This window comes from Hesperophylax consimilis, chromosome 24, assembly GCF_061612785.1.
Source record: "Hesperophylax consimilis isolate HC1 chromosome 24, BYU_Hcon_1.0, whole genome shotgun sequence".
Taxonomy (NCBI): domain Eukaryota; kingdom Metazoa; phylum Arthropoda; class Insecta; order Trichoptera; family Limnephilidae; genus Hesperophylax; species Hesperophylax consimilis.
Genome location: NC_142859.1, coordinates 6,749,060 through 6,771,971, shown reverse-complemented (window position 1 = coordinate 6,771,971; position 22,912 = coordinate 6,749,060). Strand labels below are relative to the sequence as shown.

The following is a 22,912-nucleotide window of genomic DNA, read 5'->3' as shown; positions in this document are numbered from 1 at the left end:
GGATTGCGTAGTCCCCATTCAGCGGTGGAGAGTCTCCTCAGCTTTAGGAACAGCGCCTGAGCCTTGCTTGAAACATCTTTAACATGAGCCAGAAATGAGGACGATCGATCGAGTGTTACACCTAGATACTTGACCGTGTCTGCAAATTTGATGTTGGTGTCTCCCATCCGGATGGTAGGGTTTCTTTTTCTACTGAGAGAGCCCTTCATCAGGAGACCCTTTGTCTTGTGGGGAGCGAAGGTCATCTTATTCCTCTCCCCCCATTTAAGGAGGGTGTTCAAACCATCACCAGCCTTTTCTTCAATTTCCTTTCTGCTGTTCCCCGAGACAAGATACATCTTATCATCCGCGTAGTCGATCATGATACATCCTTCAGGCAAGGGTAACCTAGAGGAGTCGTTAAAGTCAATATTCCAAAATTCAGGTCCCAGAACGGAGCCCTGGGGACAACCCATATTTACTTCGCGTTCTATAGTAAAATCACCATGGGATATCGAGACAGTTCGTCCCGATAGGTAGTTGTCAACCGATTTAAACAGGCGTTTTGGACAATTCCTACTTTTAACCTTTGTGCGTATCATGTCCCACCACGCGAAGTCGAAGGCACCAGTTATATCTAAGAAGATTGCTACAACGTACCTCTTTGTGCAGACCTTCACCCAGTTAAGCGCAAACGAAATGGCGTGCACGGTGGATTTACCCGGGACGAAACCAAATTGAAGTTCACTGGACGGTGAAAGTGTACTGCGAAGTCGCTGCCGAATTAGTATTTCCAGGATCTTGCCGAGGATTGGGAGCAAGGTTATCGGGCGATAAGCCTTTACGTCGGTGAGTGGTTTGCCGTTCCCTTTAGGTATAATCCTGAGCACGCCCCTCTTCCATTCAGAAGGGAAAATTCCTCTTCTCAGGCACGATTCCATCACTTGAAAGAGCTCCTCTTTAGCGTGGACCCAGACATGCTTCACTATCTCGCCATTAAGTCTGTCATGCCCTGGTGCCTTCTTTGGACCCAAACCCTTAATTATAGCACCAATTTCAGCTCTAGTGACAGGAGTGATTCTATCCTCTTGGGCGAGGTCTCTGGGTGGAAGCCGTGCCAGATTTCTAATCTGTTTTTGGTGGTCACTTTCCCCAATTACTGACTCTACAGGGACTAACTTGCCCAAAAGTGTGTTGAGAGTAGAGGCCACGTCCACAGTCTCAGCGTCCCTCCCATCAATCTTCCCAATTAGACTAGACAAAAACCGATCCGAACCCTTGACGGATTTTTCAATTGCGCTGTGGATTTCCCACGGGTTGGCGTTGCCCACATCTTTAACCCAATTATGCCAGGCAGCTCGTTTCGCAAGGAGAACCGCATGTTTGAAAGTTGCCCTGGATCTCCTGAGAGCGGCCTGGAGGGTAGCTGTCTCCTCCTCCGTACATCATCCCCTCCTGGACAGTCCCAAGGCCCTATAGGCTCCTTTATAGGCCCCCTTTAGCGAAGTCAGCTCAGGTGACCACCACGGCGTTCTAATTTTCGTCTTTGGGTTTGATCTGCCCAGAGAAGAATTAGCCGCAGATACAACGGCTGAATTGAAAAAGTTCCCCAAATTGTCCGGATCATTAGCTGCTACGTGATGGAAATCCCTTAATGTATCTCGTAGCGCCTCCCCAAAGTTATCCCAATTCGCCCTTGAGGTGTTGAAATTCCAGGAGGATCTCGGAGTTTCAGTTTTCTTAACACCTATTGTAAATGTGATTAATCTATGATCCGAAACTATTGCGCATTCATGGACCCTCCATTTAGATATCCTGGCCGCAACTGATCCAGAGCAAAGAGTTAGATCAATGTTGCTCTCTCCTAGTGTGTTTGAAAAGGTAAAGAACGAACTCTGTTCGTTAATGATACAAAGGCCTTGCGCAGCAATCAGGTCTTCGACGGCGTCAGTCCGTGATCGTACTGAATGGGTTTTAGTATTGTCAAACCAAAGAGGAGAGCGAGCGTTAAAGTCCCCTCCGATAACTACGTTACGACCTTTAAGCGCGTTTAGGGCGCGCGTCAGACTCAGGGATATGTGGTTCTACCGGGTTCCCCCATTTAAAATAGACTGAGATCAGATAGATCTCAGTATCAGCAAATTTAATACATACACAGGTTTGGTACTCATTAGACAGCCCAGCCAGAAGGAGGGGGCTGATCAATGATGTATTGACCAGAACACCCGCCCCTGGAGATGAGCCGACTTCGAGTACCGCTCCCGGAAATTCAATTGGAGTCTTACCTTCCCAGGTGTACTGCTCCTGAATAAGCAAAATGTCAATGTTGAGGTCAGACATGACCCGCTGCGCGTCCAGGGTGGCCAACCGGGATCGCTGCAAGTTAATCTGACCTAGGGAGAGTAAATTATGAGGAGCCATAATCGGTCATGCGGACTTGAGCATTAATGGCAGCCAGGTGAGCAGGACAATCCCTGTCCCCCGTAGGATGATTGGCAGGCTTCCTAAAGCGAGTGCAGGTAGCACAGACAGCGGGAAGTGCCTTCTTGGGGCAATCCTCATGAGTGTGCCCCACAGCGGCGCAGTGGCGACAAGTTTCATTTTCCTGAGAGCATGACTTGGAAATATGGCCATATTGCTGACATTTGAAACATCTGGTGGCACCAGTGTAGTCCCGAGTCCAACAGGCATTCCACCCAAGGAAGCACATTCCGCTGTCTAGTAAGACCTTACGGGCAGCTGGATGACATGTCACAACCATGTTCATGGTAGGAGTGTCGCGCTTGCCAAAAAGCGATACTCGCCGCATAGTCCGAAGGTGATCTTCCAAAGACAATGTGGTCTGGCCGGATAGATTATTGCAGAAGATCTCATTAAATAAATCCTGATCCGCGAATTGTTCGCCTTTTGGCACATTGTAAATAACTATTTTAGGAAGACGGCCCAAGGGATTGATCATCTTCAGGCCGTTTGCAGTAAGTTTCGCTTCAGCTTTTTTTATGTTCTCAAGATCCTTAGAGTCCTTGGCTTGAAAGGCCATTCCCGCTCCTTTAATTTTCCTAGATCGGACAATTTGGAACTCGTCCTTCTTGGGGTTAAGGATCTTCTCCAGGACTTTCTGAGTTTGTTCCGAGGTTTTGCCTTCTGGAGCCTCTGGATACACCAAGAAAGTAAGTGGCTTTTTTGGAATCGGTCGCTCGAAACCGTTGATGACTATTTTTTTTGACGCTGGCATGCCTGCCGCGGCATTTGCATAAGACAATGTCTCCTTGGCAATGGGATGCGTCGAATAGGCTGGGCGAGTTTTAATAGCCAGGTCCAATTTAGACGATAGAGCCGATTGCGCACTGAGCATTTCCTTTATGGTGGTGCTTCTCGTTGCAAGTGTATTAAGCTCGAGCATCAATCTCGTGATGTCTGACATCAAGTCGTCAAGGGTGGTGTTGAGCAGACTTTTGTCAGTTTTATTTAGCTTATTAGGGCCGTCCATGAGAATCAATCTGATTTTCTGGCACTTCTCCAGGGCTGGAACAGCCTTGAACTCCTGGTTCCCCGGAGAGTCGCTGTAGCGTACACGCTTCTTATTCTCAGCGTTGGGTGTAGTTGCTGGAGCGATGGAGGGCATTTCCTGAGAGGGGGGCACGGCAGTGGTGCAACGAGTTGTTTCCAGCTCCGAGACGGCCTCACTTTCCGAATCCACTGTATGAAGCTCCTTCTGTGGCCTGGTTTTGGTCCGCTTTATAGTCTTGAAGGGCCTAGCTGTGGGAGAGCCTGTGCTCAGAATCTGCTCTATCTGTTTTAGAATGTTTTCTCGGTCGTCGGAGCGTCTGACCGGATTTCCGGTGGAATCATCGGACTCGCCAGGCGAAACTGGACCGGAATCCATTTTTTCCGAAAAGTGGGGTAAATCAGAAATTTACCCCAAATTTCAAAATTTTTGTTCAAAGTGCCCTTAAAAGTGAAAAAATATTAATTTTAGGGGTACAAAATATTTTTTTGGGACTTTACTGGACTTTACTGGACAAAATTTAGTTGAAAAAGTAAAAATTTAGTAGCCCTCTCCGAAGGTGAAAATGAAATTTATTATTAATGTCCAAATGTCCGCTCTTTACTAATCCTCCACACCAAAATGATTATGGAAAATTAAAAAAAAAAAGAAATGTCACTGTCACTTTTAAATAATTGCTCTTAACGATATAAAAAGAAAAAATATTGTCCAAAATTGGCAATGTTGTGAAGCAAGAGATGCGTCCTCTGAGAAGTTCTTTCATCACTTGCCAGGCACAATTCGTAGAATTTTTGAACACGTGGTGAACACTAAAACACGTATAATTTTTAAAGTATTTGGCACAGGAAAAAAACTGAACTGTCACTCGACGCGGAAAAAAATTCCGCGTCTGATGCAGTAGGTGACGTTAACGTTCACAAATAGATGCAATTAAACTAGTAGGGATTAAACTGCGACTTGAGGAACACCGCGAGCAAAAAACATTAAAATCACAGTGGATCGCACAAAAAGGTGTCAAATGCACTAAAATTTTCAGCAAAGATGCAGGATCAAACTTTGCACCCTGTATCGGCTATGGATACAGGGGGAAATAGTTGAGACCGCCTCGATGGCGATTTAAAAAAAAAAACAAAACACTTAATCACTATAAAAGTATAAAAAATTCACTAGCACAGAAAAAATATTGATACGGGCGGAAAGCCCGTAAAAAAACTGCGCCTGGTGGCGCTTAAAAGGTTGTAGGATTATGGGATTATTAATCCACGGTCAATGGGCGAGACTCGCGAACCATTTGAGACATGTTGAACGCGAGATCGATATAAAATCACGTGGGAAAAAGTGTTGAATCGTGATCGCGATCCATGCGGCTAGAAAATATCAAACGAGTGTTATCAAGTCAATCGTAGTCTCGGATGCCTAGAAACGTAGACAACCTGTTTCTGCTGACGTCGCCGGATGGCTCGGAACCTTATTTTATTTTTACGCCTGAGTCATACTACCATCCCTCTTAAGTCCTTTGGGCTGGACATCGTCTGCAGGCAGTTCCTGCATCGTTCCTCAATGACTTCTACTACCACGAATGTCCTTTGGGCCGGACGTGTGCAGGCTGATCCTGCAACGTTCCTCAACGGTCTCCACTTCTACGCATGTCCCTTGGGCCGGACATCGTACTCCGAATATGCCGTTCAGCATCAAAGTAGTATAGTTTAGCTCCTTGGTCGGTCACAATGGGGTTGAGTCTTAACAGTTGTGTTTTGTAATAAGTGTGTAAAATGTAATTTGTACTCAGTCAATCTAATACATATTGTTTGGCTACTAAATGCAATTTGTAGTTTGAATATTTAACCATAGAACCTAGCCTACCATCATATCACAGGGATTGCAATTAACAGTGCCCATGAGCCCTCGAAATAGAAATCATGATTCTACACTCAGAGGGTGGCACCCAGGAAGCGCTTGTGAACATAATTCCACGTCTGTTGGGAATTTCGGCGCATTACGAAACCTAATAAAGTTCACGGGTCCTTCCTGGTAAAGCTGCCTTCGGCTGAGTATGCCACCAATACATTTCCCAGGCCCTGCCGTCGTAACAGTTTATTGAAGTCTTTGGTAGATTCTTGTTCACATGTGAAACCGTAGTATTTGTTTGAACTCTTTTATTCGTATTTTTCAATATTATGGTACCTACCTGCCTGAAGAAAGTTTGAAAAAAGAATTGTCATTCAGGTAGGGACGTGTATATGAACAAATTGAATAATTCCTTACCACCGCCTCAGGAACCATTTCTTGGATAACCAACACCTCTACCATAGGTCTCTCTGAGTGGTTCGCTACTTTTGAAGACTTAGCAGGGGTGCCTGGATATGGGAGTGAGATTTGTCTAGGTCCTGGTTGCGGATGCTTCTGCTCACGTACTACATTGCGGGCCAATCGAGAGGCACTGATTGAGGGAGACCTTTTGTCCCCTCTAGCAGAACTCTCTACATCCGTCACTCCTGGATACACTGACACCCAGATTCCATTTAATTCTATCAAACCCTTATAAGATAAGTATTTATTCCAAAAAGCTTCATTTCCGTAAAAATACCCTCCACATAGCACAATCAAAGAAGACATTGTAATTTCCACGTGGCATCTTGTATGGAAATATGCAAAAAATGCTTATTTATAATAAGGCAAAAGACAATTAGACACGGCTTTTAGCGGCAATGCATAAGTTATACATTTTTTGGATTTTCAGAATGCTTGTGAAAGAATATTTTAACAAAAGCAAGAATTCCGCTTCATATATCTTTATAATTTTTTGTAAATTAAAATAAATGTTATAATTTTTTAATAATGAAATAAGTAGTTAAAATAGCCGTAAAAAACGTGCTAAATTTGTTTCATAAACGCCAATTCACCGGCGGCAAAATTGAATTGATTCAGAACCGACACGACTTCCTTTCGTCGGAAAAATATATCCAAAAGCTTTTACATACATAAAGTTTCGGACAAGAAAATCATGGCTATTCCATCGATATACGACTAATAGAAAATAGCCTCATGGGCCGAAGTAATGGCAGCATTTTAAGGACGGAGTAAACCCCGTCAAAATATCCGAAAATTCTCTCAATTTGATGGGAAATTCACTCGATTTGATGTAAAAGTGTTATGAAACCGATTTCATGGAGCATAAAAAGCTCGTTTTTATTTTATGCCACTCTCGTTGGTATTTTATTTACAGGGGTATAAATAAAATTATCAATTAAGGGTTTATAGATGGAAGTTAAAATGAAGGTTTGCACGGATAGAGAATACACTAGATAAGACATATTTAAAAAAAATCAAAGAAAATAAACATTCATAGTGGCATAGCTTATTGAGTAAAACCTCAAATTTTAATACTTAATCCATGAAGGCTATAATAACGACTCTCACACGAAAGATGTGAAACAGAAAAGACACAAAAAGATTCAGTCGCATCTAGGAATTGAACCTTGGACCTCTTCCTTGCCGGGGAAGAGTTTTCTGTCTTTCCTATTTCACGTATTTTGTTAGAGTAGTTAATATGGTCTTCAATGATTAAATATTACAATTTGTGGTTTTACTCATGAAGTTATTGCACTGCTAAAATATTCACCCGGACTTAAAGAAAAGTCAATAGATTTCGCAAATTAAAATAAAAATGTATATTTTTATTCTACAGACTATCTAGATTGCATTCAGTTTGGGTAGGATTTTGCAATCATACATAAAGATAGCAGCCAAAAGAAATATGTGCTAAGAAAATGAACATAATATTGGTAGCTCTCAGTCGAAGAATGATTCAGTAAAAAATGACGCAAGTCGATTGTTGTGGTCGAATAAGCTCAGTGGTCAGAGCTCTTCCCCGGCAAGGAAGAGATCCTGGGTTTAATTCCTAGTTGCGACTGAATCTTTTTCTGTCTTTTCTGTTTCACATCTTTTGTTTCAGAGTCGTTAATGACCAAAATAAAAACCTAACCCAACTTTAGCTATTTTTATCAATACTTAAATTATTTGGCAAGCAATTCAATTTGATTTTTAAGCCATTAAAATTTTTTGACGTGTGTAATTCCAGAACGTGGAATTACCTCCACTTGCAATTACCTCCATGTGTAATATCACGTAAGTGTAATTCCTTCCATGTGTAATTCTGGTAGTGTATTATTAGTACACGGGAAAAAGTAGTTACACGGGATTTTTAGTAATATATACCTGCGTTTGCCTTTATATTCTATATTGACGGAATGCGAAAATATAAGGATTTATATGAACATCCGTTCTGATAATACATAATATATAGTATATTTTGCGGCAAGTTCCAGAGTGGAAGATACTACCAGTATCGCCCTAGTGTAAGACCACCATTCAGAATTGAAACGTTGCTCCAAATGGCTTTAGCCGTGTTTAGTGACTAGATCTGAATAGCCAGGTACTTCCCCACCTTCCTCTTTCCCTTCCCCACTTACCTTCAGCCTCACAACATCCCCCGATTGGGGATGCCATAGTCTCACTGGCTCCAGACGGGAGCAGTTGGGACTCTTGTGAGGTATTCACTTTAAAAAAAAAAAAAAATCGCATTTTACTAAAAGTTTACTAGGAAACCTATTCATTCTATCGTTAAGGACCTGCAATTCCGTCTTTGAAAGGATTACCGATAATTTGAAGACATTTTTTTATAAATTAGAAAAACTAATTTTTCTCCGTGTAGGTATGCGAAATTTACACGAAAATTACATTGAAATTTATATCGGTGCGTTATCAATATAATAATATCTGCATAAGTAAAAAAAAAATATCTTATAAACAGTTCCTTTATTTAAAATAATCTCTAGAAGCCATTGTCTTAAGAAAGTATTTTTTTTATTACGACATCATCATATTCTACGGCATGCGTAAAATATGAAAATATATTATTTCGTCAATCTTGAAAAATGTAAATCAATGACGAATAAGGCCCGTTCGTCGTTCATGCGTTGGTTCATTGCGTTTGACGGTAAAAGTTTTTTTTATCGAAATTCATAGAGGGAGCGTAACTCTGTTTAATACAAGTAAAATTGATATCTAGAGGGGAAGAAAGATCTTAGTTTTAAATCTATCCATAAAAACGAAGTATTTATATGGTTATTTCTTGAAGCTGAGCCACTTTAGTACTGCATAAATTAAATTAGGCAGTATAAAAGAGTCACTCAACGGGAAAGAGGCCAAATATTCGACGGAAACGTAAAATTGTTAAAGAATTAATTGAAGAAGAATAATTATTAATGACCATTAATAATTTAATAAGAAATCTATTTATATTTTGGAATGACGTAATGAGTAAAACTTCAAATTGTAAAGTGCCCTGAAAGAATCCAGTACAAATTGTGCTGAATGGTGTTTAAATCCATCAATGAAATGGCCCCACCCTACATCTCTGAACTATGCGTCCCGGAAAACACTGGTCTGAGGCAGTCAACTCTTAGATCAGCGTTAATTAAGTGTTAATCTCAAGTGACCTACCAGGTAAGTATTGTACTGTATATTATCTCCATAAATAGTTAAGTAATAACATAGATCACTGTAGACATGTATTATAAGTTTGTACAGCGCCCTTGAGGTGATTTTGCACAAAAACGGCGCTATACAAGTCATCCAATTTTTTTTTTTAAACTTCCGATTTAGTTGTCCGGGTTAAGTCTTCCCCAAAGGAAAAACTTAACCCTTCCACTCACTTTTCCACAAATGATCATCTAGTCAATCAACATTATGTAAGTGCATTATATAAGCAAAATAAATACAAAACAATACAAGAACAACACGTCAAATCACCAGAGATCAAATGGGAAAATAATTCACCGTCTCCAGATATTTTCATATCAGAGGGTTCGGCTCGGTAGAACTTCTAACAGGGCCTATAAATCCTACTGATCCCTCAACATAAATATTTAAAAAATCTTTTGTTATCCTACATGTATTCAAAATGACCGACTTTTGCATCTTTATATATAATTTTTTTGATAGATCTAATACGCCTAAATTTTTAATTAGAGAGCTAGGTATAATGCCAGTAGCCGAAATAACGAATGGTAATATTTTTATAGTCTGAGAATGCCAAATTCTTTTTATTTCATTTCCTAAATCTGTGTATTTTCTTATTTTTTCACTAACAGATTTTTGAATATTACAGGAATTTGGAATAGCGACATCAATGATATAAGTTATTTTTTTAATTTTGTCATGTAAAACTATATCGGGTCTATTATGACTAATCGCTCGGTCTGTTAGTATAGTTTTATCATAATATATTTTATAAAATTCGTTTTCTAAAAATGAATTTGGTTCGTATTCATAATATGGTACTCCATTACGGCAGTCAATCAAGTTATGTTTAATTACCAAATTTTGGTGAATTATTTTTAAAACTTGATTGTGCCTAAATGTATACTCGGACGGTGCTAATATAGAACATCCCGATATAATATGTTCTATAGTTTCCGGAAAAGCCAAACATTTTCTACACAAATCATCAATTTGATTTGTATCTTTGATTATATGCTTTCTATAATTTTTAGTATTAATGACTCTATCCTGAATGGCAAGCATAAATCCTTCTATTTCTGCGCTCAACTCTCCAATACTCAACCATTTGTTTGACGAAATTTTGTCAACATACGTTTGGTTGAGATAATTGAAGTGTTTTGCGTGTAAAATTTTATTTGACCAGGAATCTAATAATTCCTGGTTGGGATTTATAAAAATGTTGGCATTCTCATCGGATAAATTTAAAGGTGTAATATTTCTATCTGCCTTGCAAATTATTTTGTGCATTTCTGAGCTATGAGCTTTCCTATGGAAAAAAGTTCTTAGCATTTCTACCTGATTATGTTTCAAAGAAGTTATTTTGACTATACCTCTACCTCCTAAATTTCTAGGTAAATTAACTCGTTCTATAGCTGAATTTGGATGATGGCAATTAAACTTTGTTAGCGTAGTTCTAATTAATCTTTCTAAGTTATCTAAATCTGTATTAGACCATTTAATTATGCCAAATGAGTACGTTAATAGAGGTATTGCCCAAGTATTTATTGCTTTTACTAAATTTTTAGCAGATAGATTGCATTTTAAAATTTTCCTGATCCTAGTTTGAAATTTAATCCTAATATCATTTTTAATACTACTATGGTCTAATCTATTTGATTGTGGGTATCCTAAATACTTATAAACCTCATCCCTTTTCATACTAGTAATTTGGAAATTTCTAAATATACTCTCGTCCCCATCTACAATTTTGCCTTTCTCTATATGGATCGTTCTACATTTATCTAAACCAAAAGTCATTTTGATATCATCTGAAAAGTTTTTAACTACCTCGATCATTTTCTCTAAATTTTGTTCAGAATTCGAAAATAATTTTATGTCATCCATATATAATAAATGCGAAATTAAATTATTATTATTATTATTATTATTATTATGTAATTAACAAAGACAATATTAGCAATTTTTAAATCAAAATTTGAAACAGAAAATCCAGTAAAAAGATACAGTGCATCTAGGACTTGTACCTAGGAACCCAGGATCATAGGATCAAGATAAATGAAGATAATGTTGGTAGTTCTTATTGGAAGTTATGATACAGTTAAATATGACTGAAGGAAGGGTTACATTAGCTCAGTTGGTAGAGCGGCGTCCTGGCAAGGCGAGGGTCCTGGATTCAAGTCCTAGATGCGACCGTATCCTTTTATGACTTTTCTGTTTCAAATTATTATTTGAAAATCGCTAATATTGTCTTCAATAGTTAAGAAAATTTGTTTTTCACTATATGGAAATAATATAAATAGAACGTCTGTGAGTGGCCTCGCCACAGTTTGATAATGCCTCCAGGCGAAACAGCTGTCACGCGTAATAATAATTACACAGCAGAACTTGCTTATAAATAAACTTTTTTTCTAAATTGAATAATTTAATCATTGGACTTACAAATTATAAAGGTCCACGTTTTTCCACAAAGTTTTTTCAGTTGTTCAAAACCAAAATCAAAAATCATAATATGTCCTTGAAATTGACATTGTCATTTCTATTTTACAAAGCAATAAATTTTTATGTTCTAATACCAATATTGGGAGAGGTTTATTGGGGTTTGCCATTAATTTTACAGCATTCTCACTATAATTTTTTTTTAAATATGAGAATGCAGTAGCAAAGGTGTTTAAATCATATTCTAGATTTAAATACAACACGACTTAGAAAATAAAATCTAACTTCTATGAAATAATTCTGAAGCTAAATAATTCCGTATTATTAGAGAAAGTTTAATTCATCGTTGAAATGTTTGTACTTTGAAGGGTTTATTATTATGAGCATATATAACGTGTTATGAAAACAGCATTTCCTAAATAATTATTTTATTCCTAGAAAGTTAAAAAAAAATGTTTTTCTGACACAAAATTCCAAAAATAAGCACCCTATTGAACAATGAGGAGCGTGCTATTTCTAAGAAAGTTCATAAATATCTACATTTTTTACAGAGAAAAACTTGAAACATATCAGAACAATACATCCAATTACGAATTGTATAAATAATAGTAATATTATGTTATATTCTCAATATCTGTTACACATGTAAAAAAGGTCAATGTAGAAATTTATGTATAAAGGTGAAAAGATCAAAGGTTTTCAAAAATTTGTGCTAAGGCGTTCAGTTAAATTTTTTTTTTTCGTCTTCTCTTTCTTCTCATGCACTATCGCAGGTTGGGTATCTTAGAGTTAGTATCCGAGAAACCACTCGTCCAGGCTGTCGCCCAATGGCTCAGGAGCGTCTCTGAATCACAGATGGAGAATTTCTCTTAACCCTTTTAATGCCTTCCCCCGTTACTGTATTACACTTATTTATTTTTGTATTACGCTTTGTTTGGCAGATACATTTCATATGCACCAATCGCTCTGTTCCGTTGAAATAAACGCAAGTTCATTTTCAAGTTCTGTTACAATTCCATTTTAATTCGATTTTCTCATAAAAACGGCGCTATACAAATGATACAATCATTATTATGAGCCACTTGTTTCACAGAGCTGAAATAATAACAGAACTATAGAATAGATCTTTCACAGAACAAAAACAAAGATTCGAAATTTGATGAATTGTTAAAATTCTATAAAACAACTCCCCTTTTATTGAACTTGCGTTTTTTATAACAAATGTATATTTATTTATTTAAATATAAACGTCACAATATGTGTCATTAATATACATAGTGTAAAAAAGTTATAAACATAGAATAAATAAAAATATATAGTATAAGTAGTACATGTTAATTATTAGCAATGTAATATTATAAAATGATAATCAATAATAAAATATAACAATAATAATCTAACAGAATAATATTATAATACTTGATATTGTACCACATGAATAAAAATGATTCAAAAGTTTGTCATACAAAATGGCTTCCAGGCGATTTCCACTCACCCTAGATTTGGCTTCAACTCATTCATTGCTCTAATGTTTTATTTTTTAGGTTCATGGCTAAAGCAGACCCACGGAATATAAAAAGATATTATAATTGGAGGATTTGTAAACTGAAAAGTATTTACATAAAAAAAAAACTTATAAGGATCATTGCCTTTCAAAAAAAAACATCATTAATTTAGGAGACGATCAGAAACACCTTTAGAATGAACACCGTTAGTACTCGTAGTTTGAAAAATTACGACATCTGTTAAATCAAAAAAAAAAGAAATACAAACAGTTAAATTTTGAAATGACGCTTAGATTCAAAGCAAGACAAGGTTTTTATGCATAGCACAAAGGATAACAAATTATTATAAGCAATAATTAGTCGCCGGAAATATCAATACAAATTGAAAATATCTCCCGAGTAAAAATAAATGCCACCGACGGGAATACAACCCGCACCTTCTGATGTCCGGTCAGATGCTTTGGACCACTGAGCTACGTCGGCTTATTTCAAACACGCCAAATAATTCAACATGTTCTAGTACTTCAATCAGCATAAAACAGATTATTATATTTTTTCACCTGCAAACAGCCAACTTTATTTTTGTAGGAAAGACTTTGTTAGTGCTAAATTTCACACTAGATGGCGTCGAGACATATTATATCTACATTTGTTGGTGAAATATTTTGACTTGTAAAATATTATTATTTTTTTAATGATAAAAAAATGTTTATAAGACAAAGTTTTTAGGATAACAAATTATTATAAGCAATAATTAATTAGTCGCCTGGGAGATATTTTCAATTTGTGTTGATATTTCAGGCGACTAATTATTGCTTATAATAATTTGTTATACATATTTTTGAATAAGTTACGGTAGTAGCGAAACCTGGTCAAATATATATATATATAAAAAATAACCGTGATTCTAAAAAAAATATTGTTTTATTTTTAAATATTATCATAATTATTGAAGGCAATACCAGTGTTATCAGTAATTAAACTCGTACCAGTGAAGAATGTTTCAAAAAAATAATTGCAGAGAGCGGCGTCTTCTGTTTATACGCATATCATCAATTATTCGCAAGAAATTATGTGATCGAATATTTACATCTCATCATTTACACCAGTGTATTTCTCATGCATTGAGGTATATAGATAGAGCTAACATTGGCGTTAGAAGTATGAGCAACAAATATGCTTTCAAGTGCCCGCTGGGCAAAGTCTCCAGCGATAACTAGAACATACCGACAAGCACGCTGAAATATTGTACAAGTTTTACTGGAAAAGATAGGGAAAGCCATAGTACAACCTTTCGGCCATCGGTCACAGGCAACTGCGTTCGTTGATTTCGTTCGCTGTAGTAAGGATTCGGGCAACATCGACAGCCGCCCCTTCCTACTTACCGCACGGTAGTAATATTTAACCCTGATTTTGAAAGAAACATAGACTCATTTATTTTACTCAATGATCTCTTGTAGGAATACATGGAAATGAAGGGGCTGATTTGTTGGCAAATGAAGCATGCGTGAATGGAAACGTATGTGACAACGTATGTAGGAGTAGTGTTAGACCCGAAATTGGGTTTTGACCGCCATATCGAATCCATGGTTTCAAAAGCTTCCAAGGTACTTGTAAGGTACTAAATTACAAGGTACTATGTAATTTAAAAAAAACTAAATACCATGAACATGCTGTACTTTGCGTATGTGCGCAGTTCTCTGGAGTATGCCTCTCAAGTCTGAAATCCCAGGTATATATCACACATAGAAAGGATTGAGAAAGTCCAAAACCGTTTTCTATGATACCTGATTTTCGTGTCTATCGTCCTCATCTGAATCATGAGTTGTCAGCCGCGTTTTTCAAGATTTTGTCACTAGAAAGTCGTAGAAACTCCACAGATGTACTATTATTACAAAAAATAGCCACCTCCGTGATAGATTGCCCAGAATTACTTGAAAGAATTCAATTAAGGGTACCCATCAGACAAACCAGACAAAACCACATACTAAACATCCCTCATTGTAATACTAATTCAAAACAAAATACATTCATTCACCGGGCTTGCCATACTTTCAACAATTCGTACAACACATTTGACTTATTTGTTAAATAGTATTTCTTAATGAGTGTTACAACACCTCGCATTTTTAAATCTAAAATCATAAAATAACATTTACATTAGCATGTTACTCATCACATAGACTAGATCCATCCCATACCCCTCACTTCCTCCATCATAGGCCAAAACATAAAAACTCCGACAGTAAATTCAAGCTTTGGACAAAGACACTGCCAATACCATACTATAAAGGCTTTCAACAGTGTAAAACTTGAAATTAAAATTGAGGAAAATAAAAATTAATTCACTCACAATTACAAAATGGATTAAAGAACGAAAAAGACAATATTACCAAAATGTCATAGCATAAAATAAAAATAAAACCTACACGTAACACACAAAACCAATATAAACACACATCACTCACAAACACAAAAGATTATTTTTAATGTATTATTATTTAATTTTAAATATATTATTATGTATTTTTAATTTTAAATGTATTATTTTCTCTTTAAATGTATGATGTAGATATTGTAGATTATATTTTCATATTATAAAATGAAGGCCTCAGCACGGGCAAGCCACCGAGTGAGGCCTACATTACTGGAAAGCTTAAAATGTAAAAAATATTGTACAAAAAAAAAAAAGTAACTTTTTTCTATTATATTAACTAAATAATTAAGATCCATCAGTGGAAACCTATTCCAAATAAAACAAAATTAAATTAATTACAAGACAAGGTTACTGCCAAAAAAATATTTTTATAAGAGAATATGGTACAAAAATCTCCAAAGACACCGTGGTATTCTGAAGTTAATTAAGAATCGAGCATGCAATAACGGGAGGAATATTGCAGTTAATTATAATTGTGATGCTAAAAAAGTAATTGTTTTATTTTTAAATATATCAATACTAATTGGTCTTTCCGATTGTCGAACATAAACTAATTAAGTGCTTTAAATATGAAAAAAAACAGAGGGTGACAATATTAATGACCGCAAACCCATCAAGGTGTCTATCATCTGGTCGATCGATAAAAGATTTGTCGATAATGTCGGTAACTTGTAATCTCTCTAGAGCGTGACAGCATATCGCCAATGAACAAACAATAGTTCACAACGACTAAGTGATCTTAATTTATTCCACGTGAATTGTTGTTTGTACATTAGCTATGCAGTCGTGCTCGGAAACGGCGAAAAGTTATCTACAATATCGATAAAAAAATTTTCGATCAACCGTGCAAGATACAAAGAAGTTCAGAATTTAATAGCTTCAACGAAATTCTATGTCGTATCAAGAATCATAAAAAAATTTACATCAACTGGAAAATATTTGATTGTGAATTTTTACATAAAGGATTAGGTACCTTTTAAATAAAGTAAATCACATAGCACTCTTTTTAGGGTGAATTGCCTAATACAAAAAAAAAAATAAAGTAAACATTATTTTTTAATGATAAAGTAATTTTTAGGTGACAAGGTTTTTATGCACGGCAAAATGGATGACAGCATCGTAAGCAATAATTATTCACTTGAAATACATATACAAAATGAAAAAAAATCTCTGTCCGAAACGTTGGCTTAAGAAAGATGTAACTCAAAACGGCATAATACCCCACACATAAATCACTATAATTGGTTTGGCCTTGAAAATTTCAATTCATATCTGTAATTAGATTGTGTAAACTTGGGTTATAAGATGAAGAATATATTTTAATGTACATAAGTCAACTTGCGGTTCAATGTGGTTCCTGGATATCCTTACTAAGACATGTATAATAGTTTACAACTTACAAACAAATACTATTACAAGAAAATAGAATTACCTTACTAATGATTCCGATAAGATGAACAACGTTAGAAGTTTATACGAGGGTGAATTTAATTTATAATAAAAATAAAAAAAAAATCTATAAAATGGAGTGGCGTAAACTCTTCAATGACAGTAACTTAATCAAGTTTTCATACTTTTAAGTGTTGTTTCAATTGACGCTTAAATGGAGATAAAGTAATTTTAAAGGATGTGTTACTGTACCGTTTTTCGACGCAATGTTTTTATTGCGTTAAAAAAGCTGAAAATATACTTTGGGAGGCGAGCATGTGCATCGCCGCCCTGAGAACCATTTATTGGATAACCAACACCTCTGCCATAAGTCAACCCAAATGGTTTGTTACGTTTGGTGATGTAGCAGGGGTGCCATGGGGTGAGGTATGTTGAGGATGCGCCTGCTCTTTGTCCCCTCCAACTGGTCTCTCGCATCTTCGCCTTGCGAACTGATCCCTAGATTCATTCCCACCCCTTATACCTTTTTCTTTTCCAGAATTTCCTCTCATTAAAAATACCCTCCACACAGTATTCCAAAAGATGACTTGGGCCTGAGAATTTTAGTTTTCACTCAATTAAGTCGTTTTCAAATATCGTACTAATCCAAAACTAGAAACAATGCCCACGTTTAATTTTTTTTTAACTTAGCATACTGTTGGGAAGTAAGAGTTTCATAGATGCACGCACAGATGGCAGTGCATAGAGCTTGCTTGGAAGTCCGCAAGATGGAGCCAGTGGCCAGTAGTCGCCAGGGCCAGTGGGAAGGCTCCCAGAGAAACTTACTGTTTCAGATTCCAATTAGCCAGCTTGTAGTTAGGTCGACTTATCTATCGGTTAATCTAAAAGAACCATTTATTTATAAACTCCTTCCAAAAGGAGTTGGAGACCTGTTTGTACAAACACAACACAAATCGATATATATATATATATATATATATATATATATATATATATATATATATATATATATATATATATATATATATATATATATATATATCATACTCTCATACTATCATATAGCTCTCATACAGATAGTTAGCGAATTGGTGGACCGACGACGTGGCGCTGACGAGTTGAATAAATATTTCGCGTACACAGCACTTAGCGACTCCCGCCCGGCTGACCATTAGCGTGGCACTACAGTTCTTCATTCTGGTAGTACAACTATTCACCTACAGATAACCGACAAACGTACACGACCGACGTATGTGTATAACAGGAACAAGAGAGAATAATGTTTGAGTTGAGCGAAGTCAAAACAAGAGATTCTAGAAATGTAATGTTTCTTTTTCATATATTTTTAATGTGTATTAGAGATTTACGTAATCCTATTACAATACAAATAAAATAATTTTCATAACTTTATATACTATCGATAATATATTTTAGAGTTCTTGCCTAAAATGACTCTTGAAACCTTGATGCGAATGATGAAAATGTCGAACGACCTAGAGATTTCATTTAGCAGCACCATACCTCTTGTCATGCTATGCTAGGCCAGAACGTCCGTTGTGACACGTGGAATATAGATCAATTCGTGATGTCGACCCAGGTGGTAGTTGTTCGGTAAGAACAAATTATAGTATCCCAAGATGTTATAAAGTTCTTGGGGCTACCGCCATATATGTCCGGAATCTCGCCACTCCAGTGAATGTTATATTATAGTCGACATGTCCGCACAAGAAAGACGTAGGAAAACTAATGGTTGGTGAACTAAGAACATACCAGCTGAAGAATCTACCAGAATGGTACTGATATAAAATCGTCTTCTCAAAAGAAAAAAAGGTTATACTTTCCATTATTAGATAACAGAGGCACACAAAGGAGAGAAACAAGTCACTTCAAGCAGATAAGAAACACAATTGAAATTATGGTTTGGCGCAGTCCTGCCATAGTCACCACAACTGAAAGAAAGATTGGCCACAAGGGAAGTGGACTATGTAGAGCCTATGATGAGATGAACCCAAAGCACTACAAGGCGGCAGAGGATCCCAAATATTTTAAGTACACCAAGACGGGGCGGGGCCCTCTGGTGGAGGGGTGGCAAGATATTCAGAAGCCCATAATGTGCTCCAACAAACTGGTGGATGCCAGGTTTGAGGAGGGGGGATGCAGACCAAGGTTAAAGACTTTATTCAACGGGTGAGATCTTATTAATTTAATTTAATTTTTCCTCTTCTCATCCTTCTTAATTTCCTCTCCGTCTACAAGATTGGTTACGGTTATTTAATTATGTATTTATAATCAACCTTTGGAACGCTGAGTTACAACTATTCTGTAGTATGCTGAGGCTAAAAATCCCCCGAACAGAACCTTTTAATATCGGAATAATACGAATAATACGTCAGCGTATCTGTTGAGAAAAATTGAGCCGACGCTCAACGGATACAATTTTTTTATATCTAATGGGTTTTGACTCTTGAGTGAATAATACTTTTTTACATTTTCCCCTAAAATTTAAAGCGAAAGAAAAAAAGTGTATTTTTAAAGATTAAAATTTCTGTTTTATAATTTATCTTGTGTGAATCTAAACCACCATGCGATAACTGCGGGTTTTCCGGTTTTCGATTTTATGTGCTAGTAGGAAAAATATTGAAATAATTATCATTAAACCTAACTTGCTAGATGTATTCAGACGTCTAATGAGTACATTTAATTAACAAAGTTTAGTTGAAATAATTATTTGCTTCCTAGTTGTTCCATATTTTCCAATTATTCGAATTAATATTAAATATATCATGTTCGGACACAGTGTAATAACCACCCAGCCCGAGAAGAGTAAAAGTGCTGAACAAGAGTTGACGCCACTACATCAAGATATTAAGCCAAAGAAGGAAAAAAAGGAGAAAATAATTACGAAAATAGAAAAGATTAAGAACAGTGACGAGGATGAGAATGATAAGAATAATAAGAACAATAAGTGCTGCTGTTGGCGCTTGCTTTGGTTGACTACATGCTTGGGGTGGGAATGCTGCACCTCCTGTGATGACTGCGGAGAGTGCCTAGCCTGCAACGGTTGCTGTGCTTGTATGGATTTCTGCAACAGTTGCTGTGCTTGTATGGATTTCTGCACCACCTGTGATGAACTGTGGAATGTGCCTGGCCTGCAACAGTTGCTTTGCATTTATGGAATGCTGCAAAGCCTTTGATGACCTCGGAGAGTGCCTGGCCTACAACGATTTCTCTGCTTTTATGGAATGCTGCTCAACTTGTGTGGAAGGTTGCTGTGATTGTTGCGGTAATTTCCTCAGCAGTTGTCTATGCGATGATAATTAATTTGCTGATCTTTTCACTAATGGGGAAAATGATGATAACCAGACAAACTGCGTCATCTTTTGATAATGTCTGACTATTTTCATTTTATTCTCTCATATCAATTTACATAATATTAAATCGGTGCTGCCAAGGTCTGTTATCTATGTGAGGATATTGTGTCAGCGCTTTATTAGCAGCAGACACATACATGGACGCATGACAAACCTCGTTCTGGCATTGAATCTCTCGCTGCAGAAGCTGGTCCAGTTTCTTCATCACCTAGGATTCTTGCTGCAGAGTCTCCATCTTCTATCTTCGTGTCACTTTAATTTGTGTCATACTTCAATTTACTTAACTTCACTTTCTTTTTGTAATATTTATATTTTTTGTAATACCTGCATCAACTGTAAAGCGCCCCCGAGGTGATGACTCACAAAAGCGGCGCTATACAAATTGTCCAATAAATAAATAAATAATAGTATGCCTGCAAGATGGCTTAGTTAGGCAAAGCCCTGGCTGTGTTCTACACTGCAAAAGTTTCAATTCCTAAGGCGACATGCGGCCACCAAATATAATATCATCACGCTATAATTGAAACTTTTTATTATTCAAACTGAAATATCGTAACTTTTTGATGACGGGAAAAGTATCTGGTTTGTAGAAAACGTTTCGAAACTAATAAAGTAATTTGAAAGTGTACTTAAACATTTAGGTCGTTAAAAAATCGTTATTATTTAACACGCCTCCAAATCAAAAATATGAGAACATAGTATCGATTTTAGTATCGAGACTTCCAACTGTGTGGAAAAGCGGTAAAAACTAGGTTACCGGGCTTGAGGCAAATTTAGATTTGTTTTTTACTTTCTTTATTGAATAATATTACACAGACTTTAAAAATGACGCAACCCGAATTTTTAATTCGTTCGAACGTTAAATGTTTTTCTTTGGGGATCACCGTCTCGTATGTTCATATTTATTTGTTGACAATTGTGAAATAGACTGGATGCCGTAGAAATATGTTCCCTGTGGCATATGTTTACTAAAAAACGATATCGTTCATATAATTAAAAATAACCACATGTGCGAAAATCGCGATTTTGTTAAAACTACAGAAATATCCTTGAATTCACCGACTTTGTTGTCTAAAAAGACCACATATGCTTTTTTTGTTATTTGTTTTTGGTGTGTTATGCCGTGTTGCTCTAACTTCTTCTTTAGCCAACGTTTCGGACAACGTTACAGTCTCCATCATCAGGGCAGATGTGTAATTTAAATTGGTGAAATGTGTATTTCTTCATACCCCATTCTTTCGAAACATGGAAATAATTCTTTTTAAATACACGAGCGATATGCAGCGTTATATATGTGGAGATCCGAAAATAACGCAAGGCTGAAGTAATGAACAAGATTAAAAAAAGGGTTGCTTAGATGGTTAGGAAATGTAGAGCAGTTGAACGGAAAAAGGATTGTAATATGTGATGCATAAGTAATATTAAGTGCTAGATCGACATAGTACGATCTAGTGAAACACTACTCTGGTCATACCAAGGGTTAGTATAACAGAAAAGCACGTAAACTAAAGTTTAAATGTTAAAGAGTGATATGGGAAGAAGGAGTTTTATATTCAAGTCGCAAACAATCAACATTATCTGATACCTCGCTTATGAAATCACGTGATCCGCGTCGACAATTAATGTTGAATTATCGAAGCATCAAAACAAGAATGATTTCATAATCTCACTCTCAACAGTTGCTGAAGCTGTGATTTTGATATCTTGTAAATCTTTGTTGACTGTTTAATTCTTAGTATTGTTCTAAAGCACGCGCATTGTTTGACACAAGTGAAGTGATGTTTAAAGTCTCGACGGCATAAATGAAAATTACTTCGTCCGGCTGGCCGCGTTAAACTAACGTCGCCGATAAGTTTACAAAACGTCGGCGACCAGATGCGTGCGGACAGATGCGTGGAAGGATTCGCCAAGATACTTGAAACGTTTTATATCGGATACTTGTTGTATCTCCGGGTTTTCTCACTAACTATCTTCTAAAATAAAACTCCGGCTCAACAAAACACTTGAACTTTAATGGGATAGTTTGACAATGGGCTCTGATATATTAATTAACAGGCATTTGGAATAATGTGGACCACGATCTTAAGGTTCCCACCTTATTTATTGTACACTAGATTTATGTAATATTTGTCAGCTACTACGGGTAACCTAATAGACTAATATCTTGTGCCATCTACACATGGAGAAAAATGGGTAGTGCTGATTAAATTAATAAAGATAAAAATATTAAATATCTATTAAAATAATTTGTAATCCTATTAGAAACGGAACTGCAAGCCGTTTCCTGATAAAGTGTTAGTAAATACATAACACGTGATAATGGCGTAAATACATGTCATCACGAAATGCAAAAATGTTAGGATTTTTATGAACACATCATTTTTATTTCTGTGTTCGGACATCGTGATGAAACATTGGTATTTCACTTAAAGTTTATCAGGGTAATAATAATATTTGGCTTATTTATATCGCGCCGTTTTCGTGAGAAATCGCCTCAAGAGTACCTGTGCGATGATCACGTAGACTATCAACACATGGGTTAGATTATAATGGTTATAATCTAGGCAGGTATGTGCCTATGTAAATTAACGCTCCGTTCGCTGAACCAAAAATATAGGTATTCGCAAATGTGACTTACGGAAGAGTTGGTTGTGATGTTCGATGATCTGGTTCTTTTGGCAGCGGTCGTATGGTAGAGGAATTCACAGGCACTCGTATAAGACTGAACTAATTATAACTCCGGCTTAAAATCGAATTGACA

At 36.5% G+C, this 22,912-nt stretch overlaps 1 long non-coding RNA gene across 1 annotated transcript in view; it reads right to left on the bottom strand.

Moving 5' to 3' along the window:
• The window catches only part of LOC149411839 (uncharacterized), a 201,103-nt gene that overhangs the window by 8,662 nt on the left and 169,529 nt on the right, over nt 1–22,912 (bottom strand). The gene's annotated exons all lie outside the window — the stretch shown is intronic.